Source organism: Cupressus sempervirens, chromosome 8, assembly GCF_028749045.1.
Source record: "Cupressus sempervirens isolate cs-2001-9-10 chromosome 8, ASM2874904v1, whole genome shotgun sequence".
Lineage (NCBI taxonomy): Eukaryota > Viridiplantae > Streptophyta > Pinopsida > Cupressales > Cupressaceae > Cupressus > Cupressus sempervirens.
In genome coordinates this window covers 443,716,243-443,743,237 of record NC_143125.1, presented here as the reverse complement: position 1 = coordinate 443,743,237, position 26,995 = coordinate 443,716,243, and the positions used below count along the sequence as shown (strand labels likewise).

Genomic DNA, 26,995 nt, shown 5'->3' with positions numbered 1-26,995 from the left:
ATACAACAGTGTGAGTCACCAAACAAAGATAGGGAGCAACTGACTAACTCCCACCACACTAGACAACCACAATAAGGGAACTTAAGATTTAGGTTTAGATTTAGAACCTCCCTTGTGAGACTGCAAATTCTTATCTAGGGGAGGGATGGGGAACTTAGATTTCTTTCCTTTTACCATTGTCCATCCATCCTCAAGCTTAGTCGCATCATTCTTCCAATCCCTAGAAGAAATGAAGGAAACCACATGGCAGACAGGAGAAGAAGAAACATCCAACTAAACACTCTCCCTAGGAGAGGCCAAAATGGGTGGACCCAGATCCAAAACTTTTTGAGCAGTAGATCCAAAGACAATAACAGGTCTAGAAACAACAACCAAAAAAGGTTCAGCAATCGGGACATCAGGCCCAATAGTTTGGGAAGCAAGAGCCTCCTCCAAAAAAGGCTAAACCAAAGCATCAAGAGTAGTGTCCCTAACCCCATTAGAAGCAAGAGACCCTGTATCAGCTTGCTCCCAGTCAGATGAAGATTGTTTAACTGTGTAATGCTTATCAAAGACACCCACCCACCAGGAAGGCTTATGCTTTGATCTAGCCTTGTCAGAAGAACAATGAGCCGCCACATGGCCAGTCATGTGACATTTTCTGCATCGAAAGGGAAGACCTTCATAATCCAGAGTCTAAGTCCAAGTATCCCGTAGAGAACCCAAACAAATCTGCTCAGGAAGATCCTTAGAGACATCCATCTCAATGAGGATGTGAGAAAACATCGAATGAAGAACATTAGAAGTCATCGTACCACAATCTGAAAGTCCCCAAGAGCCACCCCAATAGTCTCCAAAACTGAGTCCAACCAGAGATGCATGGGGATATTCAGAAGCCTAACCCAAATAGGGATCTTCGAGAAAGATTCTGAAAGTGGGTCAAAATACTTATGCCAAGGTTTGGCCATCAGGGGGAAACGATCCTCCCAAGAGAAGTTGTAATCGCACAAGATAGTCCTCCTATCTTTAGCATTATCAAACTTGACAATAAAAAAACCCTTAACAACAAGGAAAATCTGAATATCTACATATAAAATGTGCCTCCAGAACCTAGCAATCCAATCATGAAGAATGAGAAGAGAGGGCCAAAAACCTCTAAATCTGAAAATAGTAGCATGAGAGGAAAAAGCCTCTATAGTTTTGAAGATCTCATCAACTGTACAAGAATGTAACAAAACCCGTAAGGGTTTGATCACATTCATAGGAGTAGCCTCCCAAAGCTTTGAGGAGCATGAAAAGTGACCAACAAAAGGGGTAGATCGATGAAGGTCCACCTCAAAAGAAGCAACATCTGCATAAGAGGTCAGACCAACAAACCCTGACCCCCCTAGCCCTAGACACAACAGAGTCCATAGAGGCAAACCTAGCACTAGCCTTCACCGCAGAAGAAGCAACCAAAGACCCAACAAAGCCCTCTGAAGCAAAACCCCCCTTTGCAACCACCACAACCGTTGTAGCAACCACAAGAGAAGAGAGAGAGAATCCAGATTGAAAACGCCCATGGGTGGGAACAAGAATGCGGGCAGGATCACGGGCGGGAGACATCTTGAGGTTTGAAATACATCTAGTTAAAGGCTTAGCCCAGTTATGAAAAAACCTTGTTAAGAGTCACCCAAGTAAGGGATTCACCTCCATCCTTCTTAGGAGATTTACCATGTATAAGTAACCTCATTGGAGGACTTCTAACTCGATCTAATGAGCTACCTAGTTAAGGGCATTAACCTTGAGACCCATTAGGATCCTACTCACCCTTTTAAGAGTGACTTGGCTAAGGGATTCATACTTTAGAACCTATTAGGATAAATAAGGAAAGTGATCTAGGTAAAACACTTCTCAAATGCTTGTACAAATCATATTAAACTCAACATCTACTTTTGATTGTAGGAATTCAACTACTGACTTGAAGGTAGTCTTCTATTCATCTCCTTCTCTAATAAGCAACTCTTCATTTGTCTTGAAGCCAACCTTCCATTCATCTCCTTCTCTGATCTAGTGGTATCCACTTTTTATATCTATCTTTGCGAAATGCATAGATCTACTCAAACAATCCATAATATTGTCCATCCTTGGTAAGGGAAATATGTACTTGATTATGATTTTGTTGATTACTCAAGAATTTGTACCCATCCACCATTCTCCATTCTTCTTTGGTGCTAATTTTATTGGTATAACACATGGACATAAACTTTCTTGAATCAATCCCTTCTAAAACAACTCATGTACGTGTACTTGCCTACTCAACTCTTCATTTTCTGGTGAAGTCATTTTGTGTGTTGCTTTATTTGGAAAACTTGCTGCTAAAATCAAATCCATCTGATGACTAACATTTCTCATAGGTGGTAGTCCAACAAGAACATTATTAGATACAATATCCTGAAACTCATCCAATGGATCATTAGTGCATATCAATCTCCAAATGCAAATGGAAGGGTCTCAAACTCAAATTTGGTAGGAAATTTTGATTTTCTTTTATTAATTTTGAATGTCGAAAAGTACATACTCCAACTAATCTGAGTTTTTCTTGATTGGAAATGATATTTATAAGCAAGATACAACTTCCCCAACTAAATTTTGAATCTAGTTATTGTTGGGAGAAGTTGTTCATTTTGTAATTTTGAGAAGAAAGGTGGTCATCCAACATTTATGCAAAATGAGCAACTTTTCCATTTAACAACTGTTGAACTAAACTTTAAATTTGTAACCCATTTCATTTGGTTCCAAACCATGCCTAACATCCCTAGTAGATATAAAATAAGAAAATATGTGAAACTTTGGCTCGTTGACCAAGTTTGACTTGGGGGCTTATAATTGTGCTACCCAAGCAAATGGCCTTACAAGTTGAACCATTATTACATCCAAGTTGTTTCTAAGTCCTAGAAGAATCCATTACATCCTTAGTAAGATGAGTAGGTTCTGTGACACCATTTAGCACGGGCTTCCCTCAACTATCCCAAATCTTAGACACAAAAGAGACATGGAAGCAAGTTTGACCCCAAATAGTCCAAATTAGCATATTTCCTTAGCAAAGAAGCACTAAAAAATTAGATGAGAAACAAAATCCTTAATATTTTGGCACAAGACACACATTGAGGGGCCCTGAAATCCCTTCCTATAAAGATTATCCTGGGTAAGAAAATAGTTGTGCACCACAAACCATAAGATAAAATTACATTTGGGCCAGGAGAATTTATTCCACATCTGGTGCCACCATGTGATCTCATTACATCCAAAAATTATTTGTTAAGCTCTAAATACCCTATGAAAATAGAATATATACCAATTGAATCATTGCCCTAGGATAGGGCATGTGCCCCCCCCCCCCCCAACAAAAAAAAAAGAATTTCCTAGAGACTAGAATTTGAGTCAAATCATTTCTATCCCTACCACTGGAAGACCAATACCAATTAGAAGAGTCCTTCTATCAGCAAACAAAAATGAGACCAACGTTCTTAATATCCCTTTAATGCACAACCTTGTCCTAGAAAAGAACAAGAAATCGATCATAGAGGGCCCAAAAAATGTAGATACATGGAAAGAAGAGGGGAATTCCCATCGCAATAATCTACCCAAAAGAGAGCTTTAGAGTTCTTGTTGTAGATCCAAAAAGGCCCCTTTTCACTAACTAATGACTAGTCTTCATAATGTTTCAAATCATAGAGCTCCTGCACTCAAAGGGCAGTAAAAAACATCCAAATAGTCAACTTCTAGTAAAGACTTATGTATGAGAATACAAGCCCATAATTGATTATGTTTGGTACATCAACCCCAATATAATGTAGCTACAAGATCTAATCCATTCAAGACAACAAAATAAAGATCAATATCCCTTTCTTCTTTGGATGATAAACAATTTTCCACTTAATTAAGATCCATTTGAAATTCTATTGATTAACACTTCAAAGAAACTAGCACAAGAGGACATCAAATTCCTTAAGAAAATACAATGGAGTTGCTTTGACTAAGTTTATTTACATAGGAAGGGTCGTGAATCACCAATTGAAGAAGGGTTGCTTAAGTAACAATGGAAAACCACTTATGAGTCCAATTATTAACCTTACGATGCAACTTATCTAATAAATCCTTCCAAAATAGTCTAGGTTGTCTACCAACAACAATAGGAATTCCAAAAAAAAAAACTAGGGAAATAGATCTGATTTAAAATTGTAAGATATTGACAATACTCCTCTGAATAGACTCCAACGTATTTAAAAAATAGATTGAAGATTTATGGTCAATGACATTTTGACATGAAGAATTCAAATAAATATCCAATGTATGCATGAAGGTCTTAGCTTTATGCAATCTAACAAGCCCCATAAGAGTAGTATCATCCACAAATTGGAGACTCAAGACATAATTAATTTGCCAATGTCCATATTCGCAATAGTAAACAAATAAGGAAAAAATTGTTCCCTAAGTGAAGAACTCTAGAGGCTCTAAATAACTCTGAAGGTTCCTCATTTGAAATAATAGAGAAGGAAGAATACATAACACAACTCATAGTCTATATAGCCCATTTTGGGTTCAAGCCAAAGTCAAGGAGAACCTAACATAAAAAGCTCCACTTAACTCTAATGTATGCTTTATCCATATCAAGTGTAATAAACATAGATCTCTCCTTCAAATTTTTCATAGATTGAATCACTTCAGGAACATCTACCACCCCATCTAAAAGCTATCATCCAACCACAGAATCCCCTTGCTCATTAAAGAACATGGTGGCTAGCCATGTTTTAAACCTCTCAGTAATCAACTTAGTAATACTTTTAAAAACCAAATTATATAGAGAAATAGGTCAAAAGGAATTCAATGAAGTAGCACTCTCCTTTTTGTTGACATAAGATTCCCAAACCACCTCTAAGAAGAGTAGATTAATAATATCCCAAAATTCATTAAAAAAAGTTTCATTGGAAACCTATTAGGGCTAGGAGCTTTACCCTATTGCATCTCAAAAAAACTTCCTCCAACTCAAACATAGATATTGGGTGCATCAAAGAAACATTCATATCGTTGGAAACAAGAGAGAAAATGCAAGCCAAGATCATCTTCTCATATCCTTGGCAAGAGGTGAATCATCTGAAAAGATAGCATAATAGTACATAGCATAATATCCCAAATTAAAACTACCCTAAATTCAAAAATTCAATAAAAGAAATATATGCAACCAAAAATGATGAAAAAAATCCATACATTTGATATTAGCGTACAAAATTTTATATTTTCAAAATTAGAATTTCACTCCTTTGTACAAAAAATTGTTATGCATGACAACACAGATGTCACTTCATAAAGATGTCAATCACTAAAAAATTATTAAAAGTTATATTAATGTAGGATTATTAGTTCACATCTACATTATCCTATCTAATTAGTTCCCCTTTATAATTTAGATTCAGTTCACATCTACATTATCCTATATAATGTATATTTTACACATGAAAAGATAAGAAAACAAGGGGGAAATTGTAAAGACCATATTTTACCTAGGTATTGATATCCTAGTTTCAACATAAAATATAGTTAAATCAAATGCATAAAAAAGAAATGTATGCATGAGAACATACACGTTTACTCGAATTAAAACTACCCTAAAATCAAAAATTAAATAAAAGATATATATGCAACCAAAAATGATGAAAAAATCCATATATTTGATATTAGTATACAAAATTTTATATTTTGAAAATTAGAATTTCACTCCGTTGTTCAAGAAATTTTTATGCATGACATCATAGATGTCACCTTATAAAAATGTCAATCACTAAAAAATCATTACTCTTTGGCCCTTGATAGGATAATGCAGATGTGAAATTGAACTAATTGCTTATATAACCTAAATCTTGGATGCTATGTGAATACAACTAGCATAATTAAGATATAGATCTAGGGTAAAGATATGAAAGAATTACCTTGAAATGTGTAGAGGAAGATGTATTTTAACTTTGAAAATCGTAGGTCTGAATTGTTTATGAATATCTATCTGTGGATCTCAGAATAAAATGACAAAAGGAACAAAACTCTGAAATCTCCCTGAAAATGGAGATTGAAGGACTATGTCGACTCAGGAAGACGTCCTAGAACCAGGTTGACGTAGTCTAGCAACCTGAAACTAAATTCTTCATAAAGTTCTCAAAAAGTTCATTTCGGATCTATACACCTTTCGTTGGTATCCTGCAAATCAACACAAAAAAGAAGAGTTTTGGGAGGGTTTTAGAGGAGGGCTTGTCTTGGTCAAGCCCTAGGTTAGTGAATTAACCATAAATGATAAATGTAAATGTAAAGGAAACAAGATAAATGTAAATATTCACCTTACTTGTAAAATACCCTCGTCAATAAGGATTTTTCATGATGTATGTTGTAGATCTTCAATTTGGTATGAAGGATGTAGGATATCTCAACAATTGCAATGGATCTATCATAACCACATCATGGAGTCTTCGATGTAAATGTTCATCAATGAAGAAGATAATGAATGCCTTAATGTAGATCTCCTCTCTTGATGGCCAACAATATGCTAGATCTTGAAGAGGAAATGCTAACAAAAGATCCTTGAATTCTTGAAGAAAGTAGCTTGCTTGAATGCTTGAACTCCTTTCCTTTCTTACTTGATGCCCTATGGAAGTCTTGTGACAATGAGATGCCTTGAGCATGAGATATGAAAATGAAACCCCTAAGCCTCTATTTCTAGTTTTCGGGTGGAAAAAGAACTCAAGTCGACAAGGAAGTAAAATTAGTTAATTGACAAACTCAAGAACTTTCGGATCCCAAACCTCACAAACTCGAGGACTTATGGCTTTTCATGAATCGAGATTTTATCATGTAGGTATTCAAATGACCATCATTTTTTTTTCTATGGGATTAATATATCAATGGTCTAAAACTTTACATTTTTGAACAATTTATAGAGTTGCATTCACCTCATATTATATCAAGGTGTCATATGTTCTACTATTGTATGGAATTGGATAACTTTGAGAGAAAGTACTTGAGATGACAAAGTCTACATTTTTTCCATCATGAACAATGTGTTGATTGAGAAGTTTAAATGGTTATTGAAGCTTTGGAAGTTAAGTGTTGTATAAGATTGTTGTAATGTCATGTTTTAATCCATTTCCAACAACCTTACGTTAGACTTAGTGATTAGAAATATAGATGTTCAATAATAGATGAGACAAGATTGACATTATCAAAAAATGGATTTGCAAATGCTTCTAGTGTATTGAGTACAATTAATGACCATCATATTGTTTTATGTGGGATTGAAATTTTGATGGTTAAAATGTAATGGGCACCCCTGGATGTCCATAAAAACTAAATCAATTTGCTGAAAGGAATTTTGTCAAACAGTTTGCATTCAACCTCTTATTTCTCCGTTTAATATTTTAAACCCCTTATAACTCCAGAAATCAAACGTTTATTTGATTGGTGTGTTTTGTGCATGGAATTGGTATCATACAACATAAACAAGAAAGAAACTACAATAATATGCAAAGTGGAAATGAACTGTTGCTAATAAAATGTTATTTTCAGAATTCATAAAACCAAATACATGGCAAATTTATCAACTCACTAATTACTTCAGCAGTATTGACATAATACTCCAGCCCATGCTTTCGAACTTGCTGCTACAGTGCTTTGTCCTTCAATCAGTCCACCACTTCGTAATATCATTCCCTCAAAGTGGCATAAGCATCGAAAAAGTAGTGAAGAATATATGAGCAAAATACCAAATCTACCTACAGCTGGAAATGCACTAAATTGCCTGATAATGAAGCCAATAACAAAGAATTCCAAAGGCCAAACCCCAAGGGAATGACGTCTAGAATGTTACAAGAGAGGATAGACGTCCTCAAATGCCAAGAACGGAGCTGCAACTCACACACCAATTTCTTCTCATATTCAACCTGGCTAATGAAGCCACAAATGCTTCCTTTTATTCTATTTCCAAGGGTCCGCTCAACTCATATGGGCAATGTGGGATAAAAGATGTGTAGTATATAAAACATATATTAAAATACCCCTTATGTCTCCCTTGGGTACACATCCCCATAAAATAAATATTAAAGTAACACTTTAATATTTTACAATTAAATTAGACGTTACTTTAATAAAACTTCAGGCATTAAAATGTATTAGCAATCGGACTCCGAATAATGCGAGTGATAGCTCATCAGAAAGCTCTTACCGAGGAGTATCAAATCCAATCACCAAAATTGACCTGCACTATGTCCTGCCGACTTACTAAAAATAGTAAGTATGCCTAAAACTAAGTAAATCAACTTCGTTTTGGCCCAAACTGGAAATGACTAGGCCAAAACACTCCAGGATCCCATTAAACTCTTCGTTAGCCCTCGGGACCATGTAGAACAAGGCTAACACACACACACTTGGTCAACTGCTAAAATGGGGACATTACATAAAACTTCACATTCTTGAAAAAATTGTAGAGTTGTATTCTATTATACTTACCTCATATTATATTAAGGTGCCATATGTTCTTTTAGTGTATGGAATTGGATAGTTTTGAGAGAAAGATAGTTGTGTTTGACATGACAAAGTCTAAATTGTTTCTATAATGAAATATGTATTGATTGAGAAGTTTGAATGTTTATTGAAGCTTTGGAAGTTGAGTTATATAAGAATGTTATCGATGTTCAAGAGTTAGATAATTTGAAAGGCCGATGACTCTTAGTGTATATAATTTGAAAGGCCAATGACTCTTAGTGTATGTGTAGACTTAATTCCTTGACATATATATGTTGTAATATTGTGTTTTAATCCATTTCCAATAACCTTACATTAGACTTAAGAATTAGAAATATAGATGTTGTTCCATAATCAAATGAGACAAGATTTGCATCATCAAAAAATGGATTCACAAATGCTTCTAGTGTATTGACTATTAGAAATATCTTGTTTCTAGATTAATAACCATCATATTTTTATTTATGTGGGATTGAAATTCCGATGGTTATAACTTCACATTCTTTAACAATTTGTAGAGTTGTATTCTATTATAGTTACCTCATATTATATTAAGGTGCCATATGTTCTTTTAGTGTATGGAATTGGATACTTTTGAGAGAAAGATAGTTCTTTTTGACATGACAAATTCTATATTGTTTCTATCATGAAAAATGTATTGATTGAGAAGTTCAAATGTTTATTGAAGTTGTAGAAGTTAAGAGTTGTATAAGAATGTTTTAATGTTGTTGTGTTTTGATCCATTTCTAAGAACCTTACATTAGACTTACCAATTAGAAATATAGATGTTCCATAGAAAATGAGACAACATTGACATCATCAAACTATGGAGATGCAAATGTTTCTAGTGTATTGTTTATTAGAAATATCTCGTTTCTAGATTTTAAAAATTGTGGCTCTTTAAAAACAATGTTTATGAGATAATTTGAGCAGCCGATGACTTTGATGTATATGTAGACTTAATCTTGTAATTCCTTGACATATATTTTTTAAAATTAGAAGAATAATTATTTTTTATTTTTCTAGATTTTCTTATTGATTATAATGATTCTTTCAAATTAATTAAGTTTATTTATCATTTAAGATGTTCAAAAGTCATATTCATTGAAGCTTTGAAATCAAAAAGTTATATAAGATAGATAAGATAAGATAATATTATTAATGTCCAACAAAAGACCACAACGAGGGTCTATGGGACTGGAAGCTTGCACCGAGAAAATAGTAGACACACGGAGCACCAAACAGTGTCCACAAAAGAACAAGTACAACAAAAGAAGAAGAAAGCAGGAGACATCACATAAAAGATTAGGTATCCATCCTCGCACGGAAAAAGTCTAACAACGACTGATTAGTGTGGCTACTAGAGGCCTTGTGATGAAGTTGAGTGCTATGAGTGCAATGAGAGGAGTGTCGTTGGCGAAGAGGTCCCCTGAGCGGTCTCATAGATCTGGAATGGCCCATATTAGGGAAACTATACAAATGCTTCACACCCTGAACTAGAGTTAAGAGCGAAAAGAAGGTCGTAATAAGCTGTGTCTGGGCCTGACTCCTAGGAAATGAAAGCTGTGAAGTATGATAACGAAGCTGTAAGGACTCAAGGAGATAGATTGCAATGCAACGCTGATCGATGTACCTAAAAAAATCTGAGAGGTATCTGCAATCTCTAAACAGACAATAAAATCTCCCTCTAATCTCGTAGTATATGGAACATCTAAAAAAAAACTGAGTCTCAAATTCTACCTCAGCTAAGGTACAAAGTGTGCACACCGATCCTCTCTACCAATATGGTGATCGACCTGGATCCGGAGTCTATGTGAGCCGACCTTGAAGGAGCCAAGGGAGATACGCAAGGCGTATGTCCAGTATCTATGTAAGTACTCAAGGCGAACAATAATCCCATCCCGATATCTAAGAACATTGTAATATTGTGTTTTAATAAATTTCTAACTTTACAAGCCTTGTCAATTATGAATATAAATATGATTCATAGAAAACAAGACAAAATTTCCCATCATTAAAATATAGAAAGTAAAAATGCTTCCATACATGAGTTATAAGAAATATCTTATCTTGAGATTAAAACTCAGACATTTTAAAAGAGTGCTTATCCAACTGAAGACCTTTAATATATATTTGAATATAATCCACGATTCCTTAACATGTATATTTAAAAATAAGTGATTTTGTTTGACCATCTATTGGCATTGTTTTTTCCTACGACATAAGTTGAGTAAAAATCAGTCTGCACAGAACCATAAACAGAAACAGAAAAAAAAAGATTAGTGTTGGACAAAAAGATTTCATCTTGCGGGGATAGCTCAGTTGGGAGAGCGTCAGACTGAAGATCTGAAGGTCGCGTGTTCGATCCACGCTCACCGCAACGCAGTTGGAATAATAATTATTACATTGATAGGCTTTTTTTTTCCTATCACCCTTGCCAAAATGGAAAACAGCTGGATTTCAGATTTTTCAGTCAGAAAACATAAACAATGCCCTGTTTATGTTTTCAATGAATAAATATAAATATGTTAGAGATGATGCAAACATATAAATGTTTTAGGGATGATGGAAATAAATGAATGTGCAGGCCTTTAACTTTTTAAATCTTTTCTAATTTTGGAGGGAAACTCATTATGCCTTATGAACACAAATATTCTTTAGAATTATGACGAGTTAGTCAAATTTATTTCACTTGCACTTAGATGCATTATATAGACCTATAATGGGATTTAATTCCTTCTCCTATTTCCATTAAACATGTATGATTTTTTTTACTCTTATATAATTTGGTAATTTAATTAAGATGATACAGTTGGAAGGCTTATTAGTTGTGTCCTTATATGTATTATCTTAGTCTATTCACAAGTAACATGATATACAAACACATCAAAGATTAAAATGGTAGAATTTTTTTCCTATAACATCGTTATGGAAGATATGGTTAATTTAAGGATAAATATTTTAATCATATGGTGAAAGGATATTTTCAATCTAGTAGGAATAGATCCTTGTAATTTTGCATTGTTTTATTGAATCTAAGAATTAGTGATAGAGAAGAGGATTTTTAAAGGATCACAATAACTAATGATCACAGGTGAGATATGATGGCAATATTGGGCAAGTTCTACATTAGTGACATGCTTAGTGTTGCACAACATTGTAGTGTGTAAGACATGGTATAAAATATGTTGAAATTGTTTTCACCATCTGTGATGTTGAAATTAGATTCGATTGTTTGATGATTAATGTATAATAAAAACCGTGTAAGAAAAATAAAATATATAATCAAATCCTAAAAGAATAAAAAATAGTCAACAAGATTAATGACACTTGATTTGAATGAAACATAAATTCACACTAACTAGCTTGACCCTTTTGACTAGTATGAAAGAACCCATTATTTTTTAGACCTATCTCATAATGGGCGAACAAAAGTGACTCAAACTATGTCAATATAAATTTGATGAAAAGATCAATATTTGAAATCAAATGCCACTTAATATATGAGGAACATTCATAACACATTAGACATAATAAAGAAATGCAATAAAACTATAATAATATCATTGAAAAACTCAGGAAATAATGTGAACATATCAAATGTCTAGAGGAACATTTGCGATGTAAAGAATAAGCATCACCTAGCTCGTACTATTATGGATGTGTATTATGATAGCACAAAAGAAGCACACTATGTAAAGCATTATGGAGTAGATGATGCAGGGTATGTGAAGCAGTAATTTTCTAAATTCTTTGATCAAGAATGTCATTCATAGCCACCGCGAAGTAATGTGTCTAAATGATAATTTTTTCATGTTTTGAATTTACATATAATACCGATTCCAAAACTATATTGTAGGAGTTAGTTCCTTTTAGAGAATTTGTACTATTCAAATGAGCTTATACAAGTGTTCTTATCTACATTGTTGTGCAAACTCTAATGAATGTACATACTATTTCTACACTCAAATACGAAACAACTTAAACATCACACACTGAGCTTAATTCCTAGACCAAAGTGTTAAATAGTCAAAGTTGACTTTTTTTTCCCAAGCTTAATTCTTCCCTTAGTGTGTGATGTTTAAGGATGACCCTCAAATACTATTACAAAAGACTTTGACTCACTCACATTCTATTCCTTATCAAATGGATGATTTTTTAAAAACCTCAAAAAAATTAAATTTCCTACTATCCTAAACCATAGATTTTTTTTATACATTTTTCTAGACATATTCTAATGGCTCTAGCAATGGAACCATTCAGAAAAAAGGTAATGACAAGTACAAATATATTCAATGGAAAAATTTGGAGATGGATCTGAAGATGCTTTAGAACATAAGTTATACATATCTGATATCACTTACAAACATTGAGCAACATTATGAAAGAAATAGAAAAAGTATATAACATCTAAAGATATTTTTAAAAAAATACACTTACTAAATATAATTTGCTTGCATGGTTGGTTTGACCATAAAATTATGAAACAAAATTTCTAATTATTCCTTGAATCCAATTGTAAGGAAAACATGGAGGATGGATCCAATGTTAGTGAAATCAAGTTGTGAATAACACTCACAAGAAATATGGAGAGATAGTGATAGAGAGGCATATATACAAATATTAAGGAACATGAAGCAGGAGAAAGAGTGGAGGGATAGAAATGGATATAAAACAATAGTGAGCAAGATTAAAGTAGGGACATCAAAGACAAATAAAGATCAAAACTTAATTTTTTTAAATCTAGATCATGTTGTGTTAGAGATAACATTGCAATTTCTGCCTTTTCCTAGGTTGTTTCCCTTTTGGATCTTTTCATACATAGAATGCAATATTTGGGGTTGACCTCAATTGATTCTTAACAAAAATTATCATTGTATTTAGGGTTTTGAGCATGGAAAGTACAAATGTTAACCACATCAAATAATACCTCATCCTAACATGGTCCAATGTTAGATTTAACCCAACATTGTTCTTTTAGTTCCACCATTGGTCTTCATGAAACCAAGTTATCCCATATGGAAAAGGATGTTTAAATCTCTGTAAACCAAGTTTTTGCACCATCTCCTGTGGTATAATGTTATTAGTATTACCATCGTTCATAATCATCTAGCAACATTATCATTTTATTTACAAACAACTCAAAAGATTGCCTCTACCAATAGTAAAATGTGAACAATTATTTAAGAAGCTAAGTACCTCTCGGGTCCTTACTTGATATTAGAGGAAAAAAGAGGGAAGAATTAGAGATTTGAAAGATAAATTACCTCTTGTTGGGGAGAAAACATGAAATTCAAAAGCAAATTTGGATAAAGAGAAAAATGACTCTACTCACATTAAGTATAAAATGTATTTTGTTTAAGATTGTTTAATATAATTTAAGTTTTTAATGATAAGTGATGCAATCAATCTAACTACAATTTTAAAAATATTAGAATACATGGATCAAAATATAATTAAATATAGAAGAAATTATGTAAAAATCATAAATGAACTAATAAATAATTCATGGACTAAAGTAAGTATCATGGTTCTTTTTTTTTACATTCTTGAATGAATATCTATAAAATTACTAAAATATGCTTTCTATTTTGAAAGAAAAGAAGAGATCTCACCCCTATCTTCTTGAAAATTAAATATTTCAAAGTATGTTGTATTTTCCTTTTTGTTTTAATTAATTATATTCATTAAGGAAATTGACATATACATGGGTTTATTTGGATGCCAAAATGCACCAAACATGGATACATTTAATTGGAAAAATAGTGTCAAAGTTGAATGTGTTAGGAAATTATTCAATATATGTGTTTGTGCACAAAATCCACGTGATGCATGTCATAGGAATAATGTAATATATTATTCGCACTTAGAAGAGCCTTGTCTTTTGAATACACAAGAGATCTTGGCTACAAATCTTGCATGTGATTATAAAGAGTTAGTCAACCGAGTCGAGATGCACACCAAATGTATTGATACACATGTCTACATAAGAGAGGTAATAAGTTAACATGTAGATATAAATCCCCTTGGAAATAATAGGTTGTATCTAAATTTTCATATGATAATGTTGGGAAAATACAATATGAACCTACAAGAATTATGACTTGCCAACCTTGAAATACATTGCAAAATATGGAACAAAAGGAGAAATTCAATATGAAACATGTTTTGATTTTCTAGAAAGAATATCTACAACACAAAAATCAAATAGCACGACCCTTTATGCATATCACAAGTTCTTGTTTGTAGTTACTTTTGCTGGAATTATTTTTAGCATAATACAACTAGTTCTCCCGCAATTTCAACTCCTCATTTGACTTTATCCAATTTCAATTTAAAATTAGTAAATGTAATCTCTCATTCCATCGTAAATACAGTTTTGTTTGAAGTCATAAAATATTTAAGATTGGTAAATTTCCCGCAAAAGATTTAAATTGAATGTGCATTTGTGTCTTGATCATAAATATCTCATTATATTGTCCCTTTAAACTTCTGCACTCTTTGACATTTGAAACAACTTTCCCTTCTATCTATGTGAATTGTCAAAATTATGGCGAGGTTATTACTAGGTTTGAAATATCACATAATTGCAATAGAAAAAGTAATTGTAGGATGGAGAAAATATTATGTATGAATAAGGAATATGGATGAATAGAGACAGATATACACATACATGTGTGTGTGTGTGTGTGTGTGTGTGTGTGTGTGTGTGTGAGAGAGAGAGAGAGAGAGAGAGAGAGAGAGAGATCCAATTTTGAAGTGTTTCTTTCACATGGCTAGGGTATCTAACATCCATTTCTTTGTAGCTATCTCTATTTAATCCTTCCCCTCTCATTACCTTTAACCTCTATTAATGTGTATCCTATTTTTTTCCCCACATATGTTGTAACACATTTTGAGAATCATAATGGGCAACCATGCAACTATGAAGATCCTAAATATCTTGATGGGCTCCATATTTGAACCACTTTCACTTTTGAGAGAGACCCCAATATATTTTTACTATATAAAATAATAATAATAAAAATGTTCTATCAAATATTTTAGTGGAACTACAAAACCTAATTATAACCAAAAACATAGTTATAACTATTCATAACATCATTACATGTGTACTAGACTATCAACTTAACCCTTGCACCCTTCAATGGTGCAAGCGCTAGTTGATAGTTGTATGCTTCATTTGCTGATTTTGAACCCTTCTTAGGAAAACAATAAATTTATAATTTATAATTAGATATTTGAAATACAAATACAAAATGTTTCAATAGACCCTTTTATTATTTGTTCAAAATGTAAATAAAAAATATAATTAATTGGAAAGATTTAAATTTATGTATATTGACATATAACTTAAATTCAATAGAAAAGTGTCAATCAAGCATATATAAATTTATTCTAGATGTACCATTCATCATGAATTAGTAGTACACATTATTTTCCAATAAGTTTTGTGCATTGCTCCATAGTTCAAAAAAATATTCAAATGATTGGCAATAGTGTTGATTGTATCCTCAAATTTGTGAGGATATCCACCAAATTTGATGATAGTATGTTGGTAGGCAATGGTTTGTCCATACATGTCATGTGATACAATTAGTTTGGAGCTTAGCCTTTCCCTAGATAGATTGCCTCTATATTGTTAATACAATTACCTCTATTAGTGTATACCCAATATGTAAAGATTGCCCCTGCAAAACAAATGCCACATCAGAAATCTTCATAAATTGCAGAAGTCATGGAGAGTCAAAGTCTTTTAAATATTTATGATCCAACATTAATTAATTATCATAAATTTAAAGAATACATATATCAAATACCAGATACTAGAATACTAGAGTACTAAGATGGTTTGAATAGGATGACCAACCTGAAAGGAGCTCTAGAACTTTCTTAAGAAATATAAGGGAAAGAATATTGTAGGAGTGCTTTACTACCCTACCACAAAGTTGTTAAGCTTCCTTGGAATCTTTCCTAACATGAAAGATACCTAGCCTGACATCAAGAAAGTCTAAACAGGTAAAACTTAGAGAACTAATGGAATTATGTGCAGTAAGTATGGAAAATCATCTCTCTAGTATAAATGAAATTCATTCCCCTTTTGAATAATATTCCAAGTATAACATCATATCTTGAGCTCATTTCATAAGAAATTATTTTTCAAGGAGTATATAATGTAAGTGCGGAAAATACACATAGAAGCCCTAATAAACTATTCTACCATCATGAAATTAAAAACCATAATCAAAGTTTAACAATAATTGAGAAACATGAAATTTATCGAATGATATAGATCTACATGTCAAACATCCTTCAATTTACATGATTCAAATAAAGGAAATCAATGTTCAACACTATATGCTTCAATTTTAGTTATACATGCGATGACATAACTTCCTATTGCCAATCAAGAAAATGCCTCTATCATAGCAAAAAGGAAATGGATAGAAGAAACAAAAAAACTCTTGTCCCATCATGCTCATCATGAATAAAATATCCTATTCAAGGGTTTTACTTAATAAGCTATGATTCTTATTAAGAAATTAATACCATTCAATAATTGGTTTGCACATAACCATAAATAGTTTGTATTTGATCCACCATCAAATGACATGAACTTCCATGTCTTCAGAATTACAACACGTGACTTTACTCGTCACCATTTTCAAACCATTATACTCGCATAATCAAATCAAGAATTAAAACAAATACCATGTCTTTCATTTTCCTTCATAAAACTTGCTTTATCAGCTAGACAATTTCAGTACACTATCTTTATCACATAAGAGCACTTATAATGGTCTTTCAAGATGCACAATGAGCATGCTCTTTCCACTATGTATATGAATTAATTACTCACAACATAATAATAGCTCATTAAATGATTAATTTCAAGTTATTGTTAAGTCTCATTCAATTTCAACAATCGTACCAAATCAAAGACCCGACATTCAAGAGAATTCCAATTAAGTTCTGCAATATATAATGAAATCAACCAACTAAGATAATATTAACATCTTGCTATGTTTTAATTCAATTGTAGATAAGTACTCTTGCTATACTAACCAGGCATTGTATGCATTTCGGTTCATCATAAGGCCATGAAAATATATTCCTATATTTTCTTAATAAAGGTACAAGGTATAATCTAATCGTAGGAGTCAATCTTTTACCAACAAAGATTGCCTTTGGGAAATTTTCATTTCCAAGATTGACTTTCTCAATTTCTTTTGGCAAAGAAGTAGGCCTATAAGTCTTGATATTTTTATGTTCATCAAAAATTACTTCTAGTACCACTAATCCCTTGGATATTTTATTAGATCAAATCGAAATAATTTATTCTCCAAAAAAGGTTTCTTTTTCATCATTATTATCTACAAAACTATTCCAATTAATGCTTTGATCTTGATAATGTCCTTCACATGTTAGAAAGTCAATCAAATCCTTGCCATCATCAAAGACTTGCCAATTATGTACATTATTTGGTATAGATATCCTATTTTTTATTTCATTTTGCACAATCTCTTGTAGTGGGGTATCAATTTTTTTGATGGCTAAGTTGGACTTCATATCAACTAAATTATTTCACTCCTATTAATTCATTTTACTGAAAATGCATCAAAAAATTCAATTAAGTCCTAGACATGGTTTTTGTATTGCTTTAATCTTGAATTCTTAGTGGGAAAGTAACTTCTAATCTTAGACAATATTAGTTCAAAATCTCCTAAGTCTGAAAAAGAAAAAATAAAATTGTGCATTTTAGCCATATTTAACCCTAATATCAATGCTTCATATTGACCAACATTGTTAGTACACTCAAAATTCAACAAGAAAGAGTATATGAAGATCCTTTCAGAAGGAGACAAAAGAATTACTCCTGCACCATTACCTTCTCTGCTACAAGCTCCATCAAAATACATCTGCCATAACCACACTGCTTTCTTCCTACAAATGGCCTTCATTGGATTCATCAATGTACTAGACTTGTTTACTCAAGTTTCCTTTAAAATTGTCTATATCATTTTGACACAAGTTAACTCCATGATTAGGATTGAAGCTTTCCACCATATATGTAAATCTTAGCTCCCTAACAATTTTGACATGTCTTCCACTCACAAGAATGGTTGCATAAGATAGGTCTAACTAGATGAGTCCTTCAACCAAGTTGTACCATTGTCTTAAAAGTAGCATACTGTAATAAGCTAGTATTTCCACCACAGTGAAATCCATCTTGTATGATATATTAGGACACGAGGGAAACTTGAATTCAATGCCTTTCATGATTCTCACCACTAGTACTATTGGTTGTCCATTGCATATAACTTCCCATAGGATATGTCTACATTTAAACCCAATTCTTTTATGATATCAACAAGCATCATATTCACTGCAACACTTGAGTCTATCGTACAATTTCTCAACAATTTATTGTTGATCAACAAAGTCAGATATAAGGGGTCAATATGTGGTGAATTATCATTTATATTAATTCCCAAATAATCGGTCGATGTATTAATAGCCTTTTTTTTCTTCAGATTATCTTATTTGTTTGCTTTAGATAGAATATTTAAGACTTCTTTTTCATACTCCAGGATTTTAAAAATTTCAAAGAATGGAACTAGAATCTTTATTTGAGACAAGACATTTGGAAATAAATGAATTGTTTTTTTACCCACTATTTTCTTATTAAGAGAATGAATTTCCTTTTCTTTTTGTTTATATGGTATTGCCTTCTCGTTATAGAAATTAAACTGTGGCATGTTAGTATTTTCTCCTAGTTCCATTTTCTAGATTTATAGTCTTATTTCTCAACCTATAACTATTTTTGGCCAATTCCACTAAAAAATTGGTGTAAGCTTTTCTTTCTACTTCAATTGACCTCCTCACCCTCAGGTTTTCCTCCTCATCAAAAAAAAAATTGTTGTGAGCATTGTTGTCTTTCCCTCATCATGTCAGTAGAAGGAATGTACTCATCTTTTGAAGAAATGTCATCTCCCTAAAGTGGTTTTGATGAAAAGTATTAATAATTGGTTATTCTTTGTGTTACCCTTCTTCTTCTAGTACACTACAAGAAATCAAGCATTAATCATGGGCATGCAACAATTTATAAATTTCACAGCATGGAACATTCACATCATAATTATTATTTCTCTTTAGAGGGTCAGGAGTTCCATTGCTCCTTATAAGCTTTCCATATTTTGAATTAGTATTATATGGCATATTTGTAGTCTAAATTTGTAAGGCCTATCATTTTTTTTAGATCTTAAACATTCACTTTTATTTTTCTTAGCTTGTAAATCCATAATCATATTCAAAAAATTGTCAATATTATCCTCATCCTTATGTTGGGGGGGGGGGGTGGCTTTGGGATTGAACAACCTAGCATTGTCTCTCTTTCCAATCTTACCAATAGCTTTTCTGCCATTTTGAATGCTTCATGAAATTTTGAAGGCTTCTTCGAATGTGTTGGGCCTATGAGATCTTATCTTATAGTTAATTCTTCTATCAAAGACACTCAAGTGAAAATTTATCATAAAAGAGTATATTGGTCAGATATCTATTGGAATCCTATTGAAAACCTTATCAAACCTTTTGTTGAACTCTACCACTAATTCATTATAACTCATCTTTATGTTGGTTAATTCATGAGATGCAAAGGATGTATCAATATGATCCTCAAATTATTCAATAATTAAGCCCACAAATTCATGCCAACTAGAAATAGAACCATCATAAAGTCCTCTATACCATTCAACAACATCATCAGTAAGGAATTGTATAGATAGATTCATAAAAATGTCCTTTTGTTTTTTCTTCTAACTCTTGAATGGTATTTTTCAAATTGATAACATGTTCTTCAGTAGATTGAGTCTCTTCTCCAAATAATTTTTAGATTTTAGTTCCTAGTGCATTCATTGTGGGGTTTGGATTTCCCACAGTTTCTGTGTAGTCAAGCTAACTATATCTTTCTATTATCATAGAAGCTATGGCCCTCTGTCCTACGTTCAATTGATGTTGTGTTTGCCCCCTCTGATTGTTTGCTATTTTTTTCTGATTGTTCTGAAGATTATATTTTTTATTGTTCATATTTCTATTCATTCCATTATAATTTCCATTTTAATGACATTCATTTCCTTTATTCTGATCTTTGTTTCCTCTCTTCTACTCCTTCCATACTTGTTTATGTGAGTTATTGTAAATAAAGTATTTATTTTTATGAGGTGGGTTATATTTAGTAGATTTAATAGCTTCCTGGTTTCGGTTATCATTGGCCTTTTTAGGAGTAATAATTTCATATCACTTTATACCAATTCTTTCAAGCATCTCACTAACAACCTACCTCAAAGCCTTAGATGCCTTTGTGGGTGAAATGGTGTTTAGTATTTGAAAGGTTACATCTAATTTGTGACCATCTTCTTTATTTTCTTCTTCATCATCTTATCCTTCATCATCATCCTTGTAAGTTTATGGTTGATTCTCATTATCGAGGGTCCTTATGTTATAAAAAGGATTTTTCTCTCTTTCAGAAGTCTTATCACCAAATTGCTCACCATATTTAGCAAAACGTACATTCTCCTATTAGCAATGCTATCATACCTTGTACACAACATGTATGATGATTGATCATTTTTAGTCCTTGTTATTTTCTTCGAAGTCCTCACTAAAAAATATTTTCCTTTGTGAATAAATCTCCTTCCCTACATACAATTTATAGACAAATGCCTATAAATTTCCTTTGTTTTAGAATGACAAGTCTAATCATAAAATTCTAGATAGAGTCACCACCTCTGTCTTGAGGGTATTTTAGTATATATTATGGGTTTCTTCCAATAGAGTGTTTTGATCAAAATCCTTGTATACCTTTTATGGTGATCTAGGAGCATCAACACATGCAAGGATCCCTACAAAAGACAGAAAATGGATGAGAGGAAAAGAAGTATATGAACCAATCAATTGGCATGTTTTGAAGCCGATCGTGGCCACATGAGGATTTAAAAATGTTAAAATTGTAATGAATCCTAAAGGGCGTATTAAGGACCTTAGGATCTCTAATGGTGAATTAAAGGTAGAAAGGACACATGGACTCAAATAGGTCTAAGGAGTTTTAGGAAGGTCTAAGATTGGTTAACTTGGTCTAGAGGACCTAATAGGCAAGTTGGTAAAATTAAATAGTTGTTTTGTTCAATAATTTGTAAGTTGGAGAATTCAAATATTTGAATCCCAACAGTTAGTACATTTTGGAGGGAAAGTAGTTTTAGGGAGTCTTAAGCCTAACTAAGTATGCAAACATATTTCAATCAGTTGGAGTAGTTTCTAGGAAGGTTTTTAAGATCATTCGAAGGCATTGTATGACAAGAAACATTGTGAATCATTCATTTTGTACGGATTGTGCAAGGAAGACCAATAGAAGTTGATGAAATCTTGAAGTTTTCTATTTTAATTTGTGATCAATTGATGTTCTAATCCTTGGTAGATATTGTACTCTACATAGACCCACTTTAAATTTCTTGAAGCCATTTATTAATCTTTGATTTTGCAAGTTTGTGCTAACAACATTAGGGATAGTGTTCTTTTATTGGTTTTTGACAAGAACTAATGGATGGATGATCATTCCATGAATGACATTGCTGATTCTCATGGAATGACTCATCCCTAACTTGTACAATGACATTATAACACTTAGATGTGCATATGAGAGTTTTTTTGGAGGTGATCAACCAAGAAGGAAGTGTTAATGGTGAATTGAGATATAGGTATGGAGCAACAGTAGAGAATTTGTCTGAAGGAAGGGAAATTTTTATGATTTAAGATGTCTAGACACACCCTATACAAGGTGAATCCACCCTTGTTTGATCCTAGAAGTGTGGGACCAAGATTTAATTAGAAAGTCCTATTCTTGAGGGTTTTGGGGAGCAATTTGGGATCCAATTTATGAAACTCTTTAGTGTACCTCTATACATCCATGTCTTTTTTCTTAAGACCCTGAAACTTCTTGTATAACTATACCGTATAATAATTAGGTAGAAATTTCACCTTCATCTTATCCATTATTGTATACCAAGATGTGATTTTTGGCTTTCTATTCTTCCATCTCTCTGCTTGAACACAATCCCACCATAATAGAGTGTGTCCCTTAAACCTTGACTTTGTTATCTTCAACTTTTACCCCTCGTCAACATCCTCACATTCAAAGAAGTTATCCATAGCATTGAACCAATCTATCAATTCCTCATCATCCATCTTTCCTCGATACATAGGAAAATTTTCTCTTGCCCTAATATCTCCACTCTTTATAACTTTTACAAACTTAGTCATCCTTATGTCTTTAGGATCTAATTATTCTTCCTCTTGGGGTGCTTCTTCCTCTTCAATTTTTACTTCCTTATCCTATCTTATGCCTTTATCCCTTTTCTCTAATGCCAATATTCTTTCCATCGTAATCTCTAATGTATTATCCTTCTTATAGCTCTCCTTCTCTCTTTGTTCTAGTGTTGCCTTCAACTTCTTGTTATCAGCCAATTGTTCTTTTACTATCCTTGCCAACTCCCCATTTTTCATCCTTGTGGGAAAATCTCCTTCCCCTTCATACATGGTTCCTAATCTCCTTCACAAGCTAGATCAACTCAACTGCTTCTCCTCAAAGGATACTTCAACTCTAAGGGTTAACTAAGGATCCAAACTATCAAAGTTCATAAGACCACTTTCCCAACTTCCAAAGGATTCTTACCAAGGCTCTGATACCACTTTATGCAAAGGGAAGGGTGGTGGATGAATGGCTCTATTACAAGCTTATAGATTTGTGAAGGTTAACTATTATTTCCTAAGGCCTCAAGTACTTTAATGTCTTCAAAACCAACAAGAACTCCTCACCAAGGTTCTATTGGTTAACAGTTTGTCCTCCTATTAGATTTTATAACCTAACTCTTTGATACCCAATGTTTTGGAGAGAGAAAAGGATATTTAAGAAAAAATGGGTCAATGTATGTGTTTTATCACCGCCCTTTGAATTACAAGGTACAATTCCCTTATGATTTGAAATGATGTGCAATGAATATGTTTTTATGAGATCAAAAGTTTTGACATTTTAAGCTCTTAACCTAAGAACAATAAAGGATAACCAAATTGTTTGTAGACATAAATAATTAAATAAAAATATATTTGAATAATCTATCACACCCAATGGAATGATTGTAGTAGATTATCTTGAGATTTTTGACTCTTACTTCTATTCCAAATGCAGATTAACCATCTAAATGTAGAAGAGGAATGGAAGAAGAAATGCATATGAAGATAAGCGGAGTTGTTTTTAACTATCAGCCTTAAATGAAATGGAATCCAACAAGTAACTAATAGATTCATACATATTTATCTTTCACTTCCCAATGAAACTATCTAACATGTTACGAAACCAACAAGAGAGGAAACAAAACCATATATGAAAAAGTAAATGGAATCACTGTTACTGTAGTTACCAAAACAAAATGGAATCCATATGATTATCACAAAATCACATATGATTATCTTTCAACTCTTAATGTAGAACTAATCTATGCATGGACAACAAAACATGACAAGCAAATAGGGTAAATGGAATTACAAAACCAATTTACCATCAAGTTTGTTGACCTTTGTATTGTCAAATGAGGTTACATTTATAGTTTTTTGTCATCCCTCAGTTCAACAGAGCAACAATCACAAAATAGAAAATAAAATAAAATATGAAATTATCCAATGATATGAACATGTGGCTTCTTTACTATCGATGATTATTAATCCTTGGTACTTCTGAATAGGGTATTTTTTAGTGGTGAATATTCATAATTTTGTGAATTTTAGAATTTTTTTACTAGTAATTTGGCTAATAGTTTAAGATTTAATGCAACCTAAATCGACACATTTTAAAAAAATTTAGTTCTAAAATATTTAAAATTGCTCAATAGTTTATTTTATTAAAAAAATTAAACTCAAAGATTTGCCACAATATTTGATATATGATTAGATTTGATTCACCTAAATATTATATATTAGGAAAGGAATTAAAAATAATTCACCAATAATTATCATAATTATTAGTTACTTTAGGGTATATTACCAAGATTTAGTTTTCACTATTGATTTAAAATATACTGTAATTATCCTCATAATTTACATAAGATAAAGCATGTTCAGTTTTGATTTGTAATATTCCATGATGATTAGTGAACTTCTTGTCATTATTGAGATTTGCAAATATTTTCTACTCAAAAATTATGATTCCAAAATAATTGCCAATGTAAGTAATATTTAAAATTTTAAAAATTGAGAGATTTACCAATAAAAATAATTTGGTTTTTCAAAATAATGAAAGATTTGCCAATAATTTATATCCTTTTCTAGAGGGGGTTTCTTAAAGTTTACCCTCCTTCTGAAAATGCACAATGACTGTTTAGCTTCATGCAATCTTAGGAATATTCTAGAAAATCATTTTTTTCTTCATATTTTATATAGTTTCATGCCAATTCATTATAATTCATAATACAATGGTTATTGTAGTCTTGAATTTCCCTCAATGATCTCAAATCAATAGTCAAGATTAAATCATTATAAACCCTTTTTGTTTCTTTCTTTGCATTTTCCTTTGTGGGTCCCTTCATGTACATGCATCAAATTATTATTATGTCACTATGATTATTCTTTGCGCAACTCTTAATAGAAACATAATGATGAGCATTGACCTATTTTTGATCTGGTGATGGCAATAAAAGATATTAACCCTTTGTCTACTTTGTGATGTGGATCCACTTTCCAACTATGCACATCGTGGTAGATAGGTGACAATATTACATTTCTTGGAGAATGTGACATTCGACTACTTTGCTTCATGGTACTTTGTAGATATAATGGGTTCATCAGGACACATGTTGTGTTGTCATTATGTCACTATAATTAACAGTCAGGCAACTTTCCATAGCGATATAACGACAAGTGTTGATTTCAAGTCTAATCTATGGTGATGATTATTCTAGCAATCTTACCTTCAATTGTGTCTCGTGGATAGGCGTCAATTGTCACTATGTCACCATGATTATTCCTTATGCAACTTTGGAAAGTGACATAATGACAAGCGTAGATCTTTTAAGATTTGACGATCATTGAAAAGGTCTTATTTCCAAAGTGACTTGACTATTCAACTTGATGACATGGACATTCATATGTGTTTTGGAATTTGATTCAATTTTAACTTAGTTCTCGCTACCTGTAACCATGTTCTTCCCCCATTTCTACATCTTTTAGTCTTCACTATGCATTGAATTCAATTGATATTATTTTTGGCTTGTTCTCATGATCTGCATATCATATTTTAGCCTCAGTATTCGATGTTCTCCACTACCATTTGCTCTAAATATGTCTGTGATCTCTTTCAAATGTATCCTTCCTTTAGATAGAGACATTTGACTAGGTTTTTTCACCATTTCTAATGATTTATTTGCTTCTCCTACATTCTATCTTGATCATCTGTGTTGTCTTTCATGAAAACTACAACATAGAATGAATCTTTGTCTCCAACATGATTAAGAATAAAGAAAGATGGATCATTAAGATATCCATACCTTCTTCTCATTAGGGAAATGCATAATAAACCCTCCAAAACCTAATAACCTAGCCATTGTACTGGTGCATTGCTCATATGATTTCTCACATCAGGTTAGCTCAAAGGAATAATGAGAAGAATGGCCATCCTATGGACATCTAGACTCAGACTCAAGACATTGACACTTGACTCAAAACCCTAGAGAAAAAAAGATATGAACTGAAACTTGGGCAACAGGTTCCAAGTCATAGGGTTGATATATTTTGATGGTATTATCTTAGGAAAATTTAAATGCCTTCATAACTCTAATAGGCTTTATGACTTTATGGATTGCTTATTGCTGAAAGAACATTCATACATACTAGAAGTTTCACCCATGTTCGCTCTACACACTTCTAGATCAAAATTTTATTCCTAAACTATGACCTTATTTAATTTTCCCCTTACTTAAATTTATAGTTTTTTTGAGCAAAAGAAAACAATTTCTTAGAATTTTTGAGCAAAAGAAAACAATTTCTTAGAAGATTTTTTACATTTGTTGCCGGGCTGTAAAAAACTGAGATAAATTAAAAAAATATTATTGCGAGTTTTCGTATTCTGCAAAATTGCGATTTGGGTATTGATGTGGGGATGTTTCTTTCTGTTGTTTCTTAGGAGATTCTTAAAATATCTTGTTGGGGTTTTGAAAAAATTAAAAAAGAGTTTAAGATGCTGGAAGGAATGGTAGAATGGTAAGCGAGATTCTAGGGAATCAACGGGCTAAGCCTTTGCATAAACTGGGCAGCCATTGAAGCATCATTGCCTCCTTGGGAGGCCCTTGCTTTGCATTCACTGAGATCACAGTAGTCTATGGGCGCGCATATGTTCAGGCATTCCGTCAGACGTTTTGCGAGGATCATC

General features: G+C 32.5%; 1 non-coding gene across 1 annotated transcript; it reads left to right on the top strand.

Moving 5' to 3' along the window:
* Positions 1-10,830: 10,830 nt before the first annotated feature.
* TRNAF-GAA (transfer RNA phenylalanine (anticodon GAA)) lies at positions 10,831-10,903 on the top strand. The gene has a single exon. It is a non-coding gene; the product is annotated as a tRNA-Phe (tRNA).
* The last annotated feature ends 16,092 nt before the right edge of the window (positions 10,904-26,995 follow it).